Source organism: Acromyrmex echinatior, chromosome 1 (genome assembly GCF_024713525.1).
Source record: "Acromyrmex echinatior isolate Ae372 chromosome 1, ASM2471352v2, whole genome shotgun sequence".
NCBI lineage: Eukaryota > Metazoa > Arthropoda > Insecta > Hymenoptera > Formicidae > Acromyrmex > Acromyrmex echinatior.
Window position 1 is genome coordinate 1,941,189 of NC_141852.1, and position 24,949 is coordinate 1,966,137.

A 24,949-nucleotide genomic window follows, 5' to 3' on the forward strand; every position below is an offset into this window, starting at 1 on the left:
GAAATCCAGAGAATCAAAAGAAAATAAAGAATCAACGTGTGATTTATATTAAAACTGTGCTGTTTGTGTGATGTGACACTACAATCATAAAACCGGTAAGTTTATAGCAATAATAATTTTAAGGTTAGAAAAAGATTCTTGTATGTACGCAGTTGTAAATTTTTTTAATAAATAATTTATTATGACTGCTTTCCTTTTAGTAGATATAAACGATATAAACGTAGTTCTATTCTTATTATTGGCAATGTAAGATTTCAGTTCGTAATGTCTATTCTCGGTACGTCGACAATACATGTGATACACGTTTGCGAGCGCGGCCGATCAAGCGCGAATGATTTTTGTCAGGAATGGACGAGAGCTTCAATTTAGAGAAACTGTAATTCTATCCACGTATACGTTTATTTTTCTCTTGTTACAATTTTAAATTGACGAAACACAAAATGGAGGAAACTGTTCCTCCACGAATGATTTAACTAGTCCGCAATTACTCTTGAATTCTCTCGGCTCATGCCGTCCGCGTGCTCCGGAATATGCGCGCATCCGCAGACCACTCATGACCTGCCAAATGTTAATTGGCTTCATACGGGCCTTCGCGGCAGTGGTTCTCCACCTACGCAGTGATGATCACAGGAATTTTCTTACAGCTCGGCCAGCTTGAGTATGACTGAATTCGAATATGTCTTTTATTTAAACACATATACATATTATAAGTACAGAATCATTGATATTGCTGTACAAAAGTTCCTTACTGCTAGTGCTTATACATTTATATTAGCGTAGCTTAACCTAATGAAAGTTTAATAAAGTCTTAAAAACTTAATAACTAGTTTAGAATTTTTATTTTTACATCGTCCGAAATCGGTCTGATCCATAGTTCGATCGGATGACAATATAGAATTGTCATACGATTTTGTCGTTAAATTAAAACCAGGTATATCTTGAACCAAATATCGATTCTTGTTTAGAACTTTCGCGACCATGTAAGAATCTCTATACTTTAGACGTAGCTTTTGATTTATGCCAGGTTTCGATCCATCATCTTTCATGAGGACTAAATCGCTTGTTTGTAGAGAGTCGATCGATGTTTCCGATCATAATATTACTTATTATATTAGGAGTACAAATTAGTACGATTAATTTTTTTTGTGTTCAAAAATGCATTTATTTCAAAACAAAATGAATGAATAGATTAATTAAAGTATTGTCCATCGCTGGCTACTACTTTTCCCCATCTCTCAAGCAATTTTCGAATTCTATCTCGAAAAAATGACTTGTCTTTGGAGGCGATCCAATTTTGGAGTCAATTTTCGATTTCTGCGAAAGAAGTGAACCGATGACTTGTCAAATCGTGCTGCATCCTTCGAAACAACCAATAATCAAAAGGAACAATGTCCGGAGAATACAGCGGGTGCGGTAAAACATCTCATTTGTGAACGTTTCCAAATATTTTTTTACGACTTTAGCGACATGAGGCCGAACGTTGTCATGAAGAAAAATAACTTTATCATGTCTTTGCTCGTATTCCGGCCGTTTTTCTCGCAATTCACGGCTCAAACGAATCAATTGTAGCCGATACCGATCGCCCGTAATGGAATCGCCAGGTTTCAGCAGCTCATAGTAAACAACACCCTTTTGGTCCCACCAGATACAGAGCATGATCCTCGAACCATGAATGTTCAGTTTTGGTGTTGATGTTGAGGTCGATGGCAATGATTGACCGGGCTTAGCGTAGTATTTTTTCTTCTTGAGGTTGTCATAGAATATCCACTTCTCATCTCCAGTCACAATCCGATGCAAAAAATCTTTTCTTTGTTGTCTTTCAATCAGCTGTTCGCAAGTGAAAAATCGCCTTTCAACGTCTCTCGGTTTCAGTTCACCCAATTTCCTTGTTTTTTAATTATTCCCATGGCTCTCAATCGTGCAGAAACGGCTTGTTGAGTTACTCCCAATGATTCTGCAAGCTCCTCTTGCGTTTGACTCTTCTTGGAGTAATGCCTCTAATTCTTTGTCTTCGAATTTTTTTTGACTGTCCAGAGCGAGGCTTGTCTTCAACGCTGAAATCTCCATCCTTGAAACGTCAAAACTATTCCCTACATGATTTATCAATTGGGGCAGTGTCACCATAAACTTCGACAAACATTCGATGGGCTTCAGCTACACTTTTCTTCTAATTAAAGCAAAAAATTAGAACCTCTCGCAAATGCTGCTTGGTTAATACAAAATTCGACATTTCAAACACAGTAAAAATCAAGGTTTTTGTATAAAACTCAAAGCGATATAAACTGAATATTATTAGCAGATGTTTAACCTCTCTGAAAACGCCAAAATCAGTTGTCACTATGAACCATTCACAACAGCCGGAGCCAGTTTTTGGAAAATTAACCGAACTAATTTGTACTCCCAATAACATTGAAACTATTTGATTGCTTCAACGGCCGCCTCTCTATTTATCGTTCGCTGTTTTTCTATATCTATTTACGCGAATTCCTTGACAAATTCAGCGAGCGAGGAATCGCTTCTAAGTCGTATCCGATTAGGAGTTTCGATGACGTCGATTTTGTTCCTTGGAACGTATTGTTACGTCCTACAGACGCCACGATTCTTTTCTTCGGCTCTACGTCGCGACTATAGTTGGTGTCTGCAAGACTCGAGCGGAGTCTTCTGACGGTCTGACAGAATTGAAAAGAGAGACCGGACAGGCTCCGCGAAAACTCGTAAGTGCCAATCAACCTGGAAGAAATAATTAATGCAGGCCCGAAAAGAGACAAGATTGTAAAAGACATTATAAATGCACCGAAGTCACGCAATAGTAAAAATCTAGGCTTTGTCATCCGAGACTGACTAACAATTTCATCTTAGAAAAACAGGCGCCACATTGCGCCTAAAAAAATCATAAAACGCATGGGATAACGTCCCACGGGAGCGTTATCTAAGATCAAACTCGCGACTGACAATGGTAGCCCTGCACGCAAACCTAGTTGTGCATAGTAACCATTTGTTTAGCTAGCCGTATTTTCCGCGAGAACAACAGAATTCGTCATCTGTCTGGAGCAATCTTGGCTCTTCAAGAAAAACCGTAAATCACTTCTTTTCTTCTCGAAACTACTCTAATGATGTATTATACTTTAGATTAACAACGATAGGACGCTATAAAAATCGTAAATCTCGCGTGACATTGCAATTAACTTTTGCATCCTAGACAAAGGGCACAACGCCCTTTTTTCGGGGTATAAATAGAAGTCCCGCGGAAGCGCAGAACGTCAGTACGAAATTTGGAATCCGGTCCACGTCAGTGAAGATCGCGGTCAGTTACGAATTAACTCATTGTCTCGGGCAGTGCAGAAATTATTGAAACCCGCGCTAATCACACCAATTCGCGATCCCATTCAAGTGCGAACTTGTGAGCAAATCGCAACTGGAATTACCAGCTACTGCGACTGCCCTTCGGACGCTCTCCGCTGATGACGGATCTCCTTGGCCACTCGCCTAGAACCTACCCGATATCTTGGGCCAGCTAATAGTAAGTCGCATTTATTTCCAGTCCATCCCCGCGTTTCCCCGCATGGAAAAACAGTCATTGTACTTAAATACATTTTCACGCGTTTTCAACGAACACACGTGAATTTTAACCCTTCGGTTCGTAGTGCATACCATCAGAAAACGCGGGCGAACTCCCTATGTCCGGAGGAGTAGGCGGAACCGTTCCTCAGGGCCACCCACAATCTCGCCGCCACAACCGACTGGCGAACAATTCGTCGAGATCTCTTATTCGCCAACACAACCGTTAGATCTTACCTCTCCTCCTGTTATCGATCCTGCTATTCAGGAAATCCTTGGTTATTCCCCTCCTCCTCTCGAGGAACGATTCCCTCCCCCTCCTTCTCACGAAGAAGGATTCTCACTCTCTTCTCCTTTGAATCACCTCCCGCCCCTTTCGTTCAACCGAATCCTGAGCTGATCGACTGGGATCGAATGTTCCGGTTATTTTCGTCCCCCTCCAACGAAGGGGACAGATTAATCACAGTATACATCCCCGGAAATTCCACACCTTTCACCATTCTCTACAAGCACCTCATCCCGATGTGCTCCTGCAACACTTTCCTCGCCTCTCATATCCGTTAATCCTTTCCTCTCCACATACACTCACACTTCCACAACTATATTAGCTAACTCAATCATTTTACCATAAACAAATCGATTGTAACTAAATTAATAATAATTTTATATATATATATATATATATGTTTTATATAAATCTAATAATAATATTTTCTTTAAATAAATGTAAGTTTAGATTGTAAATGAAGATTGCCAGCTTCCATTTATTTGTTAAATCACCACTCGCATTCCTTTCCCTCTAATATCTGAGATCGCACGAGGTCCAGTCCCGGGTCAAAAGGATTAAGTTCCTTGACTCAAAAGTAGGACCGACGTTCGCACTGTCCAGTGGAACAGATGTCATAGCGTCCCTGCGGACGTTGACCCATATTCCGGGAAAGGTGCGTACGACTCACAGGTGTTCGCCTCCGGGCGTATATACCTGTGAGATTGAGTCTAACCGTCCTTCCATACCCTCTCCATTCTGCCTCATTGGTTCCTTGACCAAATTTCCAAGGCTTTGGACGTAACAGTATTATTAATTATATACGCGGTTTTACTGAGAAAATGTTTCCAGTCGTGTGACTTGTCCACGAGTTTTTGCAAAGTAAATTTGAGGAATCTATTGACTCGCTCTACGATGTCATTGACTCATGGCGCGGCAACAGCTATTTTGTGATGAATAATATTATTTGAATTTACCATAGCATCGAACTCGCGAGAAATAAATGCACTTCCTTTGTCCAAAATAACTTTTTTTGGCAACCCGAGAATATTGAACAATAATTTCAAGAAATCAATTGCCTCCTTCGACGACATTGACTTCGTCGGATAAAACCACGTGAATCGTGTCGAGAGCATCTATGACTATAAAAACAAATTTAAAATTGTCTTCGGTTTGCTGTAGAGGATCGAAGTGATGTATATAAAGTATCTCGAACGACTTTTTCGGGATTGTGGTGAACTATATTTCACCTTCTTTCTGGCTTTGCGAAACGTTAGCTATTAAACAAATAAGACAATGATCGATATGATCTCTTATTTTTTTCTCATGGATGAGAACCAATAAGTAGCATTTATGCCTTGAAACGTTTTCTCAGCCCCGCAGTGTGCCATCTCGTCATGATATACTCTAATAATATTGCTGACCATTAATTCGAGGATTACGAAACGCGAACGGTCCGGTGCTTTACGGTATACAAATCTGTCGCAAAATCCGAACAGTAACCTATTGTATTCGAATTGTCCGTCGGGCGTTGTAAAAAAGAAGTACTTTGTGTCGTCCGGATGCACATTAATTTGGCGAAAATCATCTTTTGTATCAAGAAGAGTGAAGACTGCTTTATTTGCGAGACATGATAGATAGTTTTCGATAAGCAGATATGAGTACTTCTGTTTTGTGACTCGACTATTCAAAGGGCGAAGATCAATATATAGACGCATAGTCCCGTTTTTCTTGCAAACTGATACGATATGCACACAATAATAAAACGCTCGTTTTTATAATATCGCGCGACAATAAATCATCTGTAATTTTTCAGACTTGCTTACGTTCAGCCTACGCGTACGTGGAGATATCTTTGAGATTAATTCGTACGCAATAATCGTCTTTTACTGGCGTAACCGATGATTGATCTAATTCTAACATTAAATGTTTTAACTTGGATTTAATTGACGAATCAAAGTTAATGAAAATTTCGTTAATTATATCCTTAAACGTCATCGATTCATAACACGAGGCAATTTGCAGCAATTGTATCGGAAATAATTCTATTTCTACATGTTCAGTGTTTTCGTCCACAGATTTTCCCAAAATGTACGTAAGTAACGGTCAAATTATGTTTATCGAGAAAGTAGCGTTCCAAGAACATGTCTGTTGACGGATTATCCAGGATATGTAAATCTACTTGGAACAAAAAATTCAGCAATTGTTCTAAACATAAACGCAAATGTACGGATGAATCTTGAATCTCTAGCCATGTTATTTATAAACACATTGAGGTTTGAAAGATTCAAGTGAAGGATCTCGAAATTCTCGATAGACATTGAAATTTACAAAAGAGATAAGACTTTCCATATCCAGCAAAGCGCTGAGATTACATCTCCTTATTGAATTCAGAAATTTTTATTGATGAATCCTTAATTAAAACGTTTCTACAGCTTGGCAGCTGTACCAAGACTATTGTAAAGTCGACTGCAGGCTGGACTGCTACGACTGAGTTGGTTGCTTTGGCTGGTATAGTCACGGCCGGTATAATGACTGCTCCTTTTTCCTCAATTTCAGATACTCCGCTCATAGATGATCCGACGCCTTGCAATAGACGCAAAATCCCTTTATCTTACAGGTCTTGAAGAATGACCTGTTTTCCCACATACACTGAACAGGTTTCTAGAGATTTCGATACCTTGACTTGATTTCTTCTGCGTCTCCATTAAAATGGATGTGATTCGATACATTTCATCGAGGAAACGATCGATGGAATCCACGTTAAGAGCGGCTGCAGTAGCCCATAAGGATGAATTTCCGATTCCAGAAATTAGCAACTGAATGAAATCTCTGGGCGTTAATCGGAGATCGCTCATGATCGCCAGCCTATTCATGGCATATTCTTGAAAAGATTCCTTCTACGGATTCCATCTCTTTGCTTCTATCTTTTGCATCGCCACGTGAAATAACATCGTTCTTCAACAGAAAGATTTTTACAATAAGTAAAGTGCTGAATGGATCCCGACCGTTCAATTGGAGGGACCAACAACTAGAGACCCTTTACTAGTAAAGGGTCTCTATCAACAACAACGCACGTGCGACCTCTAGGCTCGCGGCGCGAGATCACGCGGAAGGATCGTGCTCGTGGGAATCGAATGCGTTGAAGCTCACACGTGGAAAAATCGCGGTAGAACACGATTATAACGCGAGTTTGAACGAAAACAGTTCTCTAATTTGTAAAACGAGGTGAATCCCACTTCTGAATTTAAAAGGCTATAAGATTTCAGTTCGTAATGTCATTCATCCGTGCCTGGACGGGGACAATACACGTGATACACGTTGGCGAGCGCGGCCGACCAAGCGCGAAGGATTTTTGTCAGGAATGAACGAGAGCCTTAATTTAGAGAAACTGTAATTCTGTATGTCCACGTATACATTTATTCTCGTCTTATTACAACTTTAAGATGGAACACAAAATGGAGGAACTGCTCCTCACGAACGACTTAACTAGTCCGCGGTTACTCTTAAATTCGCCCAGCTCATGCCGCCCGCGTGCTCCGGAGTATGTGCGCATCCGCAGACCATGATCTGTCAAACACTAATTGGCTCCATACGAGCCTTCGCAGCAGTGGTTCTTCTACGCAGTGGTGGTCACAAGGAATTTTCTTAGAACAATAAATGAATTAACACAGATAGAATATAATACTTATGTCGAATATTGTGTCTTCTAAAAGGAAAACAGTCAATAATTACAAGAAAAATAAATTGTACAATACAATTCACAACTTTATTGTACAAGAAAAAAACAAATTTTATAAGAAAAGATATTTTAATATTAAAATACTAATTCTATTCTATTATTTATAAGTGTATTATGTGTACACATGTTTCTTTTGATTGATAATTTCAAAATTTTCTATTGACAAAAAAAATCGAAACATACTCGTATTTTATATCTTTTCGCAGTCAAATCTTTTGAAGAAGAAAATTAAATTCAAATACAAAATAAAGGCGAAAAACAGAATTTATGAAGCTTTTATTTGTTCAAAGGCAGATGTACAACAGCTTAAATTTGATATTGATCAGAAACTTGAATTTATTGAAGATGAAGTAAACTCATTTTCAACCAATCATTCTTGTAATGATAACATACGTGTATGAAAATATAACATGCTATTTCAGAACAATGTTCAGTAAACAACATTTTCAATAATAATACTATTGAGTATGATTCGAGTTCTGGCAATAATGATACTATAGATGGTACTATAGATGATACTATAGATACTGTAGTTATGAAAACATTTATTGCAATAAATTTGAAATTAAAAAAATTAAAACTCGTGTTTCTCAAAATAAAGAAGAAAAAAAAAATATTTTGACAGGACTCAGAAATTGGACACTTTATAATATATCTAAAGAAAAAGTAGATAGTATTTTGAAATTATTTAAACCTATTTTACCTTTTCTATCCAAGTCATACAAAACTCTATTTAGAACTCCACGCAAAGTTTCTCTGCAAATTATTGGAATAGGGCAGATGTGATACAAAGGTATCAAACTTAACCGAGAATATATTCAACCGAGAATAAATCAACAGTACTTGACAGTTCATAAACAAATTTGCATGGATGGATTTCTTCAGAAAGATTCCAGTAAACAATTTTGGCCGATACTTGGAAAATTTGCACATGACAAATATTTATTATAGGATAGGACATTCTATTTTGATAGAGGAAAATCAAATGATTTAGAAGCTTCATAACTATATTCTCGAGGTGGCAGAACTAATAGAAAATGATTTTGAATGTAATATTTCCATTTTATGTTAGAAATTATATCTTAGATGCACAAGTTCGTAGTTTTATAAAACAGTATGTATCACACAATTCTCACTTTTCATGTGAAAAATGTGCAATAAAAGGCAAGTGGTTTCAAAATAAGCTTATATATATATGTATCACTTGCGAATTACGAACAGATGAAAGTTTTAAAAGAAGACAAAATCTAGATCATCATAATTAATAAATGGTAATTCTCCTCTGGAAAGAATTAACATAGGAATCTCAATTTCGATTAGATCCTATACATCTTATATATTTAGGAGTTTTCAAATGATTTTTATCTTTTCTTATTGAGAAACGAACTCACTGTATGCTTCCAAGAGACACTGTAACGAAAATTAATGATAATTTGAATGATAGATCAGTATTGTCCTAAAGAATTTAATCGTAAAGTCTGGGAGATCGGAATAATAGAACAAAGTGAAAAGCTACAGAATTTAGAAGATGTCTATTTTATGATGGAATTAAAATATTTAAAGATCTTCCTATAAATATTTATCAAACTTTTTTATTGCTTCATTCAGTTGTATACATATTGTCAAGTTCTATTCTTTGTTATTACTGAAATCATGCGAATTATTTACTAAAACAATTTATCAAACAAGCTGCTTACATTCTAGACCGTAATTTTTGTATATAATGTACATTCTATTGCTCATCTTGCTTAAAGAATGTAAAAACTATGGCCCTTTAGAATATGGCCATTTAGTGCTTTTCTTTACGAAAACTATTTGGGCGTTATTAAAAAGATGCTTCAATCAAATTACAAACAACTAGCCAAATGTGATTCAGAGATAAAAGGTATATTAACTGAAAATATTTTACCTAATTCAAATGAACTGATTTTAAGAAGCCATCATGAAAAGTGGCCGGAAATTATTGACGGTGACCAATACAGAAGTAATGTGGAAAGGAATGATCTTGAATAGTAATAAACAAGTATTTCTCTACTGTTTTTTGGAGAAATCGTGCTATTATCAAATATTATTAATTCTGAACAAAGTACGTAGGTTGCTGGAAAAGTTTCTACAATCTAATACTTTCAGTGGCACCAACGTTCTGCTACTATCATGTCCGTAAAATTAGACGTTTTTAACCTATATTTCAGTTGACAGTTTGTACCCAAGCCAACTAGTTTTGTTTGCATAGTATTTTAAAAGAAGTCATTTTGTGAGAAAATGGAAATTTCGCGTGAAAATTTTCGGGCAATGATTTTTTATAAATGTAAACTCCGAAACAAAGCATCGATCGATTTCATTTGGCTTTTGGGGATGAAGCACCATCTAATAGGGCTGTTTAATTGGTTTGCTGAATTCCAGTGTGGACATATCTTTCTTTGTGACGAATTCCGTGAAGGTCGTCCATCCACGTCTATTGTTGCCACTAATGTTGATGCTGTGCGTGAAATGATTGAGCGAGATCGGCATACGATATATTGCGAGATTCAGGCATCCTTAGGCATTGACATGAAAGCAATACATATGATTTTGCATGATCACTTGAGTGTATGGAAACTTTGCAGTCGTTGGATCCCACACAATTTGACCGAAACTCAAAAACAGGCTCGTGTTAAATGGAGCAAAGAAATGCTCAAGAAATTCAATCCAGGTCGGTCAAATTTGGTCTACAACATCGTTACTGGGGACGAAACATGGATCTATTCGTATGAGCCCAAAAGTAAACAACAATCCACTGATTGGGTACTTCAAAATGAACTGAAACCAACAAAAGTTGTTCGTTCACGCAGTGTTGCCAAGCAAATGATTGCTTGTTTCTTCAGTTATACCGGACATGTGACAACCGTGGCTTTAGAGGATCGAAGGATTGTAAATACTGATTGGTATACAACAATTTGTTTACCAGAAGTCATAAATGAATTGCGTAGAAAAATCAAGAACAAACCGAAATCGTCGCATCATCCTTCATCATGACAACGCCAGCACGTCAAACCGTTGATTTTTTATCCAGTAAAAATGTCAAATTGATGACTCATTGTCGTATTCACCTGATTTATCACCTAATGACTTCTTCTTGTTCCCAAACATTAAAAAGGAGATGCATGGTGAGTGATTTGAATCGCCTGAAGCAGCTGTTGAAACATTTCGTACACTGATTTCTGAGATTACAGCCTCAGAGTGGAAAAAATGCTTCAAAAATTGGTTCGAGTGTATGCAAAAATGTATCGATCTTAAAAGCGAATACTTCGAAAAACAATAAAATCATTTACCGAATTTTACATGTTTTTTTTCATATTGTTTGCAGAAACTTTTCCAGCAGCTTACGTATATAATTCTAGTTGGGCAAAAATTTAGGTAATTTATTATATTTACACGATTTTTATGATTTTCCTCTCCCATCGTCCTCTATTGACATATATAAAGTTGCAGAAAAAGAGATAAGATATCGGTACTAGAAATTATCACATGTCAAAGCCAAATGTATGACTATTTTTCTTATAAATGAAATTCTGTGCATATCTATGATCAATTCGAATTTCTAACAATTTTTATACCACGTTTTTTGTTTATAATTCACATTTTTTTGTGAATAGGTAAATAGTTTTTATTAATTTTTAAATGTGAATTGTTTACTAAAAAATAGAGAACAAATTTTTGATCTTACAATGAGTTATATAAAATGAATAATATTTTTTTTATTAGGTGTACAAATAAGTTTCCGCCATTTGACAAAAGACGGCGCCACTAGCAAGCTATGGTTAAAATTGTCTGATGTAAAACATTATATCGTAAGGTTGGACATCTGTCAACAACATAACCTTGAAATACTAGCGATTTTGTATCAGCATCATATATTTTTTTTGTGCGAAAATGCCGAGTTTTGAGCCGAATAAGCGTCATTTGCGGGAACTTTTGATTTACTTCTTTAATTTGAAGAAATCTGCAGCTGAGGCTCATCGATTGCTTGTAGAAGCATATGGTGAGGCTACCTTAAGTGAGAAAAGTTGTCGTGAATGGTTTCAAAAATTTAAGAACGGTGAATTTGATGTCGAAGACAAAGAACGTAGCGGAAGGCCGAAAGTGTACGAAGACGCGGAATTGGAAGCATTATTGAATGAAGATTCGTGCCAAACGCAAAAAGAACTTGCACTTACATTTTGACTTACATCAATAAAACATTATGTATCGTTCTTTCACAATAAATGCTTAATTTTTTATTAAAAACGATGGAAACTTATTTGTACACCTAATATATTATCTTTTTTTATCAGAACGATTAAGATTTATAAGTAATTATATGTTTTTGCGATTAATTTAATTTTTTTAATGTATTAAATATTGATGACATTTAATTAAATTTGAAGAAAAAGAGAAATCTGTGGTACCCTCGTCATGGATTAATCAAGATAAGTCATGCAAATGGCTACCAAAGAAATTCTCTAATAACAAAATTACGCGATTTATTATGAGTTTGACTGAATCTACCTCTGAGTTTAATAATTATCCAGTTACAATTATGTATAAATATGGTATGTATGATTTGTATTTTTCCTACATTTCTATAAAATTAAATATATGTGAATTATAAATATATGTATATTATAAGACAATACATGTAGTGAATGATAATTAGAGCCCCTTATTTCACGTGTATATGAAACAAAAACATGGGTTATATGTGTACTTAGCGTGTATATGTATATCATTTATACCTTGTGGATGCTCGCGAGATACAAGGGTAAATAATATAATATATACATGTACCTAAGTACACGTATGACTCATTTTGTTTCATGTGAAATGAGAAGCTCTAATGATCACTTTTTTTTAATAGAAAGCAAGAAATTAATAGAAATACACAATAATTACTTGTTTTAAAATTGCTACAGTTATATAATCTCTGTGATTATTTCGAAAGAAATCCAATGTTTTGATAGTATAAATTTGATTTGCGCTCATATCCGTCTTATTTTCAGACAATAAATATCGTAATGTTGTTAAAGCATGTAAATTAGCCGAAGATGATGGTGATCTTAACACAGCAGCAGGAGAAACTGATTTGGAAAGGCCTAGAGAAAAAAACGTAAAAGATAATGAAATATTGAATGTAAAAGAAATTAAAGAAAATGTTACAGAACTTCTAAATAAAAAAGAGGATTGAACGAAAAAGGACAATGAAATTAAAGTAACAAATAAAGTTAAAAAACGTCTACAAAGAAAAAAAAATGTCCAAAAAAGAATAATAACAGAGAAATTCTAATCAAAAATCCTTTCCTAAAATCAGACAAAGACAATATTATATAATACATAATGATACATCAGCACATTTTAATGTTGCTATAAAAGATGCAATTCTGTCTACTAAGACACGTTTTAATAACTTGCTTACAAGTGAGGAAAGTGAACCTATTGCCTGTAGCAGTCAATTGGAAACAAATACATTATCTGAAAATAGTGAGTATATATCTCAATTATCAGTGATTAAGATTTTTTCATTCGATTATTTTATTTAGATTCAAATAATGATGAAATTCTTTCTGGTACTGATCATATATCACAATAGTAATGAAATTTTATTCGCCAAGCCATCATTCAAGCGTCTTCGTCTATAAAAAATAGTTAGTCATTATTTATATATATTTAGCGTAATTTTCTCAGAGTTGATAAGTAACACGTTATTTGTAATGCGCAGTACTGTTACAATTACTTTTTTGCAGTAAAGTAACTTTGTCAACCCTGGATTTTCTTACTACATTTATTATCTATTATTAAAAATTTTTTTTAATTTTTCGTAAAAAACGAATATAAAGATTTTAACATACTGTTAAAAGTTGTACTAGAGTAGAATGAGGAAATAAAAGGAAAATTAGACCATATTAACTTGTTATAAGAGTATTTAGAAAATTAGATCCTAAAGATTCAGCACCTGTCAAATCGAATGGTTTGCCTTACCTCTTAAGAATGAGTTTCATGCATTTGAAAAGTTTCTCAAAATTGATGATAATTTTCTCCTTACGGTATACTTTTTTATGTTTATTGTTGTATTGGTCACTTTTGCTAATTTTATTTATTAGTAAATAATTAAAATATGTAACTAATGTATAAAAGAATTATTAACAATTATAAATTTCAGATTGACTATATAATTCTATTGATGATACTGACTCGAAAGAGTGATGAAGCAATACTCATAGGAAAATTACTGGCAAAAATATTTTCAAATTCACTGGCTAGGATTATTAATTATTCCGGTTCAGGATCTATAAAACTAAAACTTCAAAACACAAACATTCTTACAGTAATTGAATGTAAATTTTGAACTTTATTAAATTTTATCTTGGGTAATATAATTATATTGGTAACTTTAAATCATTACTTTTTTTCAGATGCTATTATCAAAAAGATCTCATCATGCGATGTAACAGAAGTGCAATCGAAATTATGCGATGGTTCTCCACAAGTAATCAAAGAAAGTTGGATACTTAAGGTTTTTTTTTAAATGGATACGTAATGAAAAGGCTATTTTAAAGACTGAAAAAAGATATATTATTTTTCTTTTTAAAATAAATATGGGAAACTAGGATTAAAAATAATACAGATTAATTGTAATATCTATGTCAAAGAATGTTAAAAACAAAATACAAAAGCGTAAAACAGATATTAAAGTGAGTAATTAATTATATTACAAAATTCTCTTTTTACGTTTTTATATTTTTTTTTATAATATTTTTTGTGTGTTGTATGTTACAACTTACCTGTCTATATTACTTTTAACCCAAATCTTCTATTTCTAGTATTTTTAAGGATAAATACTACCGCATTAATAACTGTGATTTTTTAAAATTATATTTCTTAAATTTGATTAGTCTTCTTGCTTTCTGCTTAAATTTATTTGAAATTCTATTCATAAAGTATGTATACTTTTTTTAATATATCTAATTTAATATTATATATGTAGCTCATATATAATATCTTATTTTATAAGGTTATGAAGTTTAGATTATAATTAGAACTCAGACGTTCGAGCACACTTTGTTTATGTTGAATGAGTCATGCACCAGCTGAAATAATATAATACTTATTTTACTTTAGCAAGCATTCGACTCTTTTACATACGCAACAGTTTTTCGTCCGCGCCTCGTGACATTTAAACCTTAATTTATAAGATTTCGTTCTTTTTTTATATAATTGTGAACATATACAGTCGAAATATTCCCAATGGGCAAAAAAACGTTTTTTTAAATGTTTTTAAAAACTTTAAAAAAACGTTTAAAAAAAATTTAACGGGATTTGTCTCTATTTTTTCATTTAAAAAACATTTAAACGTTAAAAAAACGTTTATTTAATGTTAAAAAAACATTTTTTTAATATTTAAAGGAAATGTTTGTTTAATGTTAAAAAAACGTTTTTTAAATGTTAAAATTATTTGAACAAAATTATAAAAAATATTGTACAACACAGAATATCTTTTATAATTTATTATTTTTTATTATAATATAGTACATTTTACTTTAGACAACCAATTTATTAATTAATAGTAATTTTTAATTATATTTTTTACGTACCGAGTTTTGAACTTGGGATCTCAGGATTGAGTCTCATATCTTATCCGTTACGCCACTTGTAATTGTCGATGGACACAGTTCTTATTGTCCATAAATGATATACATTTAACGCAATTATGTTAGGTTAACTTCTTTTCCGTGTTTATTTTTTTATTCCGGCCTGTTTTTTATTTATTTGAAAATTTTAAAAAATAATACCATTTTTTTAACTTTTATATTAAACGTCAAATAAACGTAAAATAAATGTTTTTTTAACATATTTTAAATAAATAAATAACGTAAAACAAACATTTAATAAACGTAAAACCTATTCTACAATGTACTTTTTGTTTTTTGTTTCTTTTTACTATTTTTTACATCTTCTTGTTTATCCGATTTTTGTTTTATGTCGCTCGAGATAAAAATTAATGAACTTTGAAAGAAATATGTAGCAAGAAATATAATTGTCGTTAAAACGGTTCTCAAAAGAGAAAAAAGTAGAAGGTAAAAAGCAAGAAACAGGAAACAAAGAGCGCATTGTAGAACAAGCTTCAAACAAACGTTCCTTCGAAACATTATTTTAAACGAAAACTTAATGTAAAATGAAGATTTAATAAACGTCAAATATATATTTAAGAATATTCCATTGAATCATTATTTCAAACGAAAAATTAATGTAAAACAAACATTTAATAAACGTTAAATAAACATTAAAAAAATCTTATTTTGAAAATCATAAAACTTAAAATTTATTACGAATAACCGTTTAAAAAATATTTAATTAACATTAAATAAATGTTATTCTGAAAACGAATCGTGAAATGTAAAATTAATGAAAAATAAACATTTAAAAAACATTTCCTCTCCTTTGGAACATAATGGTCCAACATGAAATAAATGTTTAGAATATGTTTCTTCAAGCCATTATCTTAAATAAACAATTGACGTTAAAAAAACACATTTAATAAACGTTAAATAAGCATTTAAAAAATATTTTTTCAAATTACTGTTTCAAATGAGTAATTAATGTAAAACGAACATTTAATTAACATTAAATAAACGTTTAAAAAATATTACTTCCAAACGTTATTTTAAATGAAAAATTAATGTAAAACAAACATTTAATAAATATTAAAAAAAAATATTTCTTTCAAACATCATTTCAAATAATTAATTAATGTAAAATGAATGTTTAATTAACATTAAATAAACATTTAAAAAACATTTTTTTCATCGTTATTTGAAGTAAAAAATTAATTAAAACAAACATTTCGTAAACGTTAAATAAACGTTTAAAAAATGTTTTTTGAACAGTTATTTTAAATAAAAAATTAATGTAAAATAAACATTTAAGAAATGTTAAATAAACGTTTAAAATATATCTCTTTCAAATATTTCAAATGAATAATTGATGTAAAATGAACGTTCAATTAACGTTAAATAAACATTAAAAAAATATTTCTTCAGAACATTATTGTAAACAAAAAATTAGTGTAAAATTAACATTTAATAAACGTTAAATAAATATTTAATAAATGTTCCTTCAAAACATTACGTCAAACGAAAAATTAATGTGAAATAAACATTTATTTAACATTAAATAAACGTTTAAAAAACATTTCTTTGAAACATCATTTTAAACGCAACATTAGTATAAAATTAATATTTAAAATAAATGTTAAATAAATGTTATTTTGAAAACGAATCGTGAAATGTGAAATTAATGAATAATAAACGTTTAAAAAACGTTTAAAACCATTTTCTCTCCATTGGATTATCACGATTTTTTTATGTTAAATAAAGCATGTAATCAATTTTATAATTTCTTCCTATTTTGTGATATAACTCGTATTTAGAATATCTCGCAGATAATATTTTATGAATTTTGAAGGAATATCTAATTTTGATGTGTTGATATTCTGATTATGATTTCACGAAATACTTTATAGATATAAATAAAACTTTAAAAATACAAATCTTATAAAATTTTGCATATTATGAAAACATATAATTAAAATATCAGCATATGAAAATAGATATTTTTCTGAAATTCATAAAATATTATTTAAAACAATTCACATTTCCAACAGTCATAAAAAAGTCACAATTAGTCATGAAAAAGTCACATTATTGTTTAATTAAGTTATTGAATGAGGTCATCTTGACTTTTAAAAAATGATTACTTTTTGATGCTATTTTGTTCTGCTTGAGTATATGTACAAATACTGCAAAATTATAAGTGAATACATTCAAAACATTTCTTAATATATTATTTATTTTTGTAGTCGGATTGAATTCAAACTATAAGAGATTGTGTATTATTGCCTAAAGCCTTTAATGAGTTAAGCATCTGCTTTTCATCTATTATTATCTTCTTAAAAAATTCACAATTCATTATGTTACCCTCTTCATCATCTTACCCCCCCCCCTTTCCCAGAACGCGGCAACGCTTGCCGCGCAATGAAAATTGACGCGATAGCCAATCAACGTCTAGCTTGCTTAGAAGTAATAAATATATAATTTCCACCGCGCGACAAAAGTTGAATCAATCCAACTTCTGCCGCGCAGCGGAAGTAATATTACATCATTTCTAGAAGTTTTGTAAAGTGGGGCCGACTTAAAAACATAGAATTATAAGCTAGTGCGACAACTTCCGCCGCGTTGTGCAGAAGCCATTACAGAGTGTTCCCTTTTTAAGCAGGGAGTACAAATTCTTGCATAATGCATAACACATAAGGCATAAGAAAATAAACCAATCAGAATCTCTTATTTTCCTTCTTTTCTGTAAAATAAAGAATTAGTTAATTTCCTCATATTTTGTGCGTTATGCAAAAATCTGCACTATATTTAGTGCAACCATCATGATGTAACAGTGCACTGCCGCAGCCGTTTCAAAATTACTATGATACTGCCAGCACTACTGTAACGTCGTATTTGTAACGTCGGAACGACTTTGCAGTAGACTGGCAATAGTAAATAGACATGGATAAACGTACTAAATTGTCTAAATAAATTTTTTGAACGAAAACAGCAACGATAGTTCTTCCGAAGAAGATAGACTAATTATGGGATCACTAATTCAAGCAGTTTGACCTCGTGTTAAAAATTATATAGACATAATTAATGAATATTCAGATATGGAATTTAAGAGTCAGTAAAATGAATATATATTTCAGTAAAATGAATATATATATATATATTATATATATATATATATATATATATATATATATATATATATATATGCTACATGTAACATGATTACGAAACCAAATATCGATTTATCATTTCCAGCCTTGAAAAGTGGACGATGTATCGAAAGAAAAGTGGACATTGCTATATAGTTTACATCTACTTTGTCAAAGGGCAGTAATGCGCGGCAGCATTTTGCGATTACAGATTTTGGGCCGTCATGTCCTCTCTCAGATTTCTCTCTAGTTTCGAAATGTAGTCTGCTCACCGAGCGATTGGTTCTTATTTATGAATCCGTAAGTAAAGACCAATCGCTCGGAGAATAGCTTGCATTAAAAACCATAGAAAACTGTTGCAACCTTTTAGTCGGCGAGTGTACACGTTATAAACATTAAAAAATTTACTCTCAACACTTGTATAAGCACTCATTAAAAACATTAAACAGTTTAAACATTTGAGTGTCATTTCAAAATTAAATTATGTAAAATTAAGTTAATCTTTATAATTAATGTTAAAATGTTGAATATGGACGTTGCAGATTTATTTATAAAAGAAATATGTTTTAACTATACATGAAACTTTTTTTGACAATATCTATTAAACAGATATGTTACAACTATATATCAATTAACGTTAAAGGGTGAAATCACACAGTGTGGAATAGGACTGCAGAATACAGAATGCGTCATTGAAACAACCATTCAGCGCTATTCTGCATTTGATGTTACAGAATAGCGAGTGCGTCATTGTTCTTGTAATAAACTATCGTATTTTGAAAGAATTTGATGCTGATTGATGTGATGGAATTGCGTAATGTCGAGATGAATGAAGCAAAATGACAAAATCTGAGTGCATGAATATAGATACCAAAATAAAAAAAAATATGCATTATATGCGATTTCAGTGTGCCCTTTTCCGCACTTTGCCATCATGCCAGTTTTGCGTGCTATATTCACACGATGCGGAAAAGTAATAATAAATGCGTTAAAGCAATTCAAAAAATTATTATAACATTATAAATATTAATTGTAAAACATTACAATACTACAACAGTGATAACTGTTTTTACAATTTGAAAAATTATATTTCATTTTAATAAGCAAATTATTAACATAAAGTTAGTAGTTTTTAAATTATATTCATGCTGGATACATCTTTGATGCGTCATGTGAACATAGTATACAAAACTTGCGTGATGGAAACGGAATAGCGCTGATTAGTTGCTTTAAGGACGCATTCTGTATTCCGCAGTCCTATTTCGGACGTGTGATTTCACCTTTAAGTTCATGGATCATTATAGCAGTTCTCGTACAATTGCAGAAATTAAGCATCATTGGATAGAATGGATACAAAATAGAATTGGATACAAAATTGAATGGGTGACCGCATAGGAAAATAATGAAATCAATTTCCAAATGAGGGAGTAAAGCGTTCTTTCTTTTTTCAATTATAATTTTGTATATTCCGAAATATGATGCAGACCATAATAATACGAATATTAGCAATAAAACTGAAATAAGTAATTATAGAATAAGTAACATTACAATTTTAAAGATAATACTCAAGTTAACTCTTAAGTTGAGTTTTTTTCATAAAGGAAAAGTCAGTTAAATCTCACTTATAAGATTGCAAAAGGAACGCGCATCCACCTGAGTTATGACGTCACAAGATTCGTGTATGTGACCGGACAATATCTCCGATTGTAAAAATTATTATTTTAAATTATTTGTATTTTGTATGAAGAGTTTTGAAGTGCAAATAAAAAGGTTTGTGAGTCATTCTATTAATCATTCTTTTTTGGATCATGTACTAAATCGAAATAATTAACCGAATCTAAATTCAACAAAGTTTATGTGGAATCGTTTATATGAAGAGTTATGAAGCACCATTAAAAACATTTGTGAGTCATCCAGACATTTTTAATTAAATATTAAAATATCATGTATTTAAAATATGGATATAGGCGCTACGGACATGGAAATTCCATTAGACACGATAGGTAGTCTCTCTAGTATTTTGATATTCCAGGACGTATTATGGAATTGCTTGAAATGATTCTGATCGGAATTATTTAATTTTCCTACAATTTCTTTAAAAAACACAATAGAAATGTAGGAAATAATTTAATTATTTTGATCGGAATCCATTCCGAATAATTCCATTATACGTTTTCTGATTGTTATTCGATCAACAAGATGGATAAGTAATTAACACTAAGACAAAATTCTTTGCATCATTCTCTGTAATAGACCTCAAATGCTATTGTCATAGGATTTAACTGTATCAGGTTTTAAAACATAATACAAAAATTAGAAATTGTTTTATTTGTAGGTTTTAATCGTCACTCCTTCAAAGTATTGTGAAGTGTTTGAACGTAAGTTAAGTTTAATTTTATATATAATTTAACAAAATTGATATCAGATAAAGAAGATATCATCAAGCATGATTATGAGAAGATACGTATGCCACTATGTTCTCCATTATTTAAAAAATGCAATAACCAAGATGACTATGCAATATGTCTAATAAAAAACAATACAGAAATAAGAACAGGTAATGCTGTACAGTTTCAATTATATTTTTATACATTAAAGTATATCGGTAAGTCTGATAAAGGAATTAATTTTTTTATATAAACAGGAAGGTTTCCTCCAAAATTAGATAATGAACAAAGAAGATATATTATCTATAATAAGATAAAACAAAAATGAATTTATTTTTAAAGTAAAAAGTATAAAGTTTTTTGTATAAAGTTTTCTGTTATACAAAAATTATACAATCAAATATACAAAATCAAATTATATAGATATTATATTTACATTATAATTAATTTTAATATAAAATCTGCTTGTCGAATGTAGAATATTCTCATCACTTCAAATCTTAATAAAAATGTACTCATTATATGTACTCATTATAAATGTACTCAATTTTCACATTTTTTACAAATATTGCAGACTTTCTCGATTTCGAATTCTTTGCTGCTCGTTGTTTGTTCGGTTAAACTTCAATGAGATGCAAAATGTATTTTCGGAAATGCATCATTTAATAAAATTTTTAACCAATAGTTACAAATTGCTGCCGCAGCGTGCTGCGTATGAAAAGTCAGCTTTACACATTGAGTGAGTTCAATAAAACCATTACGTAATGGTTATAGACATAGTATCTCTACCGAGCATTGTCAGAAATTTGAGGAGTGAGAGTAGTCCTCATTTAGAATAGGACGCACTTATTTGGCCCAAGTAAAGTTCTATATTAGTAAAGTAGCATTCCTTTTATCTATGCCGAAATGTCAATCTTCCTATTGGCTATTTCGACTGCCATTTCGATTTAGTTGTCTGTAGTCCAATCTTAGAGTATATAGACATGGAGAGAGCATTGTAATTTAGAATTGTGTCCAAGATGCGTGTGAGAGAAAAAGATATAAGAAGATGCGTGTAAAAAAGACAGAGGTATACATGGAACATTCATTTTCTCTGCGCATGCTTTAAAGTGCCGATAATAATTATATTGTAACGTAATGTACAATGGATGCTTTCCATTTGATGACACAAGTTGATACAAGTCAATACAAATGTCGTTCTTTGTCACTTTCTGAATGTCAACAAGGATAAAACAACGCTTGTATCAACTTGTCAAATAGAAAGCACCCTGTACTAATTATAGTGTCTGCAACGTTGACACATATAGAAAACGAAAGTTCCATGTAATCTTTCTCTCTCACACGCATCTTGGACACATATTTGGGCCACAGAAGGTATAAGCAATGCTCCCTCCATGTTCATATGCTTTAAAGGTGCCGTCCCATGTACACGGAATCAGAACGGAATGAATTTCTTATTAGAAAATGAGATCACTACAATTCCGTTCCGTAAGAAGTTTCTCCGTCCTATGTAGTCGGAACGGAATGAAAACGGAACGAAATGTAACCTCGATCGCAAATTAATTTTCTTCATTTAATCGATATTTCGTAATTTTAATGCGACTAAAGTAGTAATATGCATAATTTGTGCAATTATCTTATTTATAACATTACCTATAACATTACTTTGAATACTCAAAAATACTGAATTATAAGAGTAAGATATATTCTGTTACCAAAATTCCATTACGTTCCGACCACATGGGATAGACCACGGGTAGAGAATATTTTTACGGAACGGAATGGCATATTGAGTTGGTTGAATCTAAAAATTGAAACAAATATTCAGAAACTTTTTTTGTGATCGTCTACAACGATGGATGAAGAAGTGTTATTACTAATGTTAAAATTATTGCAAAAGGCAAGAAGTGTGTCAAGTTGAAATGTAACAGCTTATAATCAGATCGGCGAAGAGAGTCTCGTATATGTTCTGTGAGAGTCTTGCGACGAGTGCGAATTGGGACGAACGTGTTTTATTTCGAATTGTTGCAGAGAAGAATATACAATAAAAAATGTTGATCTTGACCTGACCTTGGTAGTGCTTTCTATCCAAAGCTGTTATTTCTATCTTTTTTCCTCCAAGAAAACCTATAACTTTCATATAAAACGAAGAACTGAAAAGGATACGAATAGTAGGAGTCAAGCACAGAAGACGTCGCGCAAATAATATAAATGCAAATAATGCAAATAATAAGTCTCACCTTGCTTCTAGAAATGATGTAATACTTCTGCTGCGCGACAAAAGTTGAATTGAATTTGTTCGAGATCGGTAATTCGAAAGAAAAGCAAGAATTCTTTCAGTCGATCGACATTAATTGTCATTGAACGCATGCACAAATTGAGCTCGTGATTTCATCTCAAACATGATTTTAATCCTCGTTGAAATCATCAAATTCGTCGTTCTTTGTTCTTTTTAAAAAACAATTCGTTACACGCAAACAAGTTGTCGTTACCGGCAACGGACAATCGAAAGTTCTAGAACGATTCAATTCGCGCACGCGAGCGCCGCGCTCCGACGAATACGTCACGCGCTGTCACCAATCCCACGCACGGATTTTCTGTCGCGCATGACTGTTACGTTGAACGTCGCTAGAAAAGAATCCAAAGCGCCAATCAATTTTGTACACCTAATGCCACGTAATAATTACGATTGTGGCAAATTTTTATTGGATTTTTCCCAAAAGGGAAAGCTCAGATCGAAAGCAATAAATGCCTCGATCTCGCCGTCCTCCTCCTTACTTCCAAAAAGTTCTTAGAGTTCTTAGAGTCATAGTCGCGCTTCGTAAAATCGCCGTGCTAACCGTTTAGTGAAATCGCTATAACCGAATCTTTCGAGAAGCTTCGAGGAAAATCGCCGAGATTTTCCATCACCGCGATTCCAAGCTCAATTTGGAAAAGGTGACCGCATTTAATATTCTGTTAATCTGATCTTTAATTAATTATATCTTTTGACTTTGTAACTGAATACATTAAAGAAATTCTTTTGTTAAATTAAATGAAACGGAGTTCTCTTCACTGTCGTGCATCATATCAACCTTGTGCCGTTTTCTCACTCGAATCTGTCCGCGCGGTGCGCTCTCGCACAGAATTCAATTTTTATCGCGCGATGAAAATTATAATTCTATTACTTCCGAACAAACGAAACATTGATTGACTATTGTGCCAACTTCCGCTGCGTGGCAAGTGAGTAGTAATACTAGGCGAGTTCTAACCCATGGGGCTAGAGGGAGCGCGGGGCGCGGGGAGTACTCGTAGGCGCGGGGATATGTAACGCTGGGAAGGAGGGGGAAAAGTCTCGGCTCTTACGTAAACATAGGGCCCCGGTTCTTATTTTTTGTCATCCGCTGCTCTCTCTCCAAAAATGCATCGGTAATAAAGGCTTGCATGTTAGAGAAAAATAGAGCGTGCGACGGAACGTAACGTGCTATGAGTGAAGAAAGGATGGAAGAATCAATAAAGTACAAGTTTCTTTTTTACGACACAATTTTTCAATATAGTTTTTCCTGGCGCATCGAGACAAAGGATGGGAAGTAAAAGACAATACATACGTAATAATGCGAACAAAAATGTTTTATTCACATCTTATTACACTGGTTTTCGTACTTATTAAAAACTAAAGCTAATAATTCGCAATCGACGAGCTGATGTCCATTGAAGATGTCGCTATCACGTATAATGTTCTCAAATGCGATGTTGGAGAATCGCGTATACTTGGTATCTATCGTATCGACGAGTCGAGCTAATCGTTCGAACGTTACATCGATACACCCGTTAAAGTCAAACATACGGCGTAGCGTCGTTTCGATCATCGTAATGCGTACGGTAGCTTGAACATCGCTAGCAGCGCTTTCTGGAAAAAGAGAACGAAAAAAATTTTTTAATCACTATTCGCTTTTTTGGTAGAAAATAAAATGGATTAGTACTAGTCACTCTAAATACAGTACCTTATGACTTATATTTTGATGACATTGATGACGTTGATGATGAGCAATACGATGCTTTTTCATCAAGACATTCTCAATATCTCGCTTTTTCCCTCGATAGTAGTGGACATGGCGGACCTGATAACAAGGGACGGTATCCCTTGCGCTCGATCGATTTTCGACGTATATATTCTTTTACTCGATCCATGTCTTATCGCTCGTAACTAATATTTACGATTGAATAAAAAATCGCTATATACT

At 32.7% G+C, this 24,949-nt stretch overlaps 2 pseudogenes across 1 annotated transcript; one reads left to right on the forward strand and one right to left on the reverse strand.

Moving 5' to 3' along the window:
- Positions 1–4,518: 4,518 nt before the first annotated feature.
- Positions 4,519–7,002, reverse strand: LOC147910809 (uncharacterized; annotated as a pseudogene).
- Positions 7,003–11,952: 4,950 nt separating this feature from the next.
- LOC105151695 (uncharacterized) lies at positions 11,953–23,766 on the forward strand (annotated as a pseudogene). The gene is made up of 6 exons (XR_015546257.1): positions 11,953–12,136; positions 12,584–12,766; positions 12,930–13,061; positions 13,418–13,624; positions 13,741–13,915; positions 13,994–23,766. The product of XR_015546257.1 is annotated as an uncharacterized LOC105151695 (transcript).
- Positions 23,767–24,949: the final 1,183 nt, after the last annotated feature.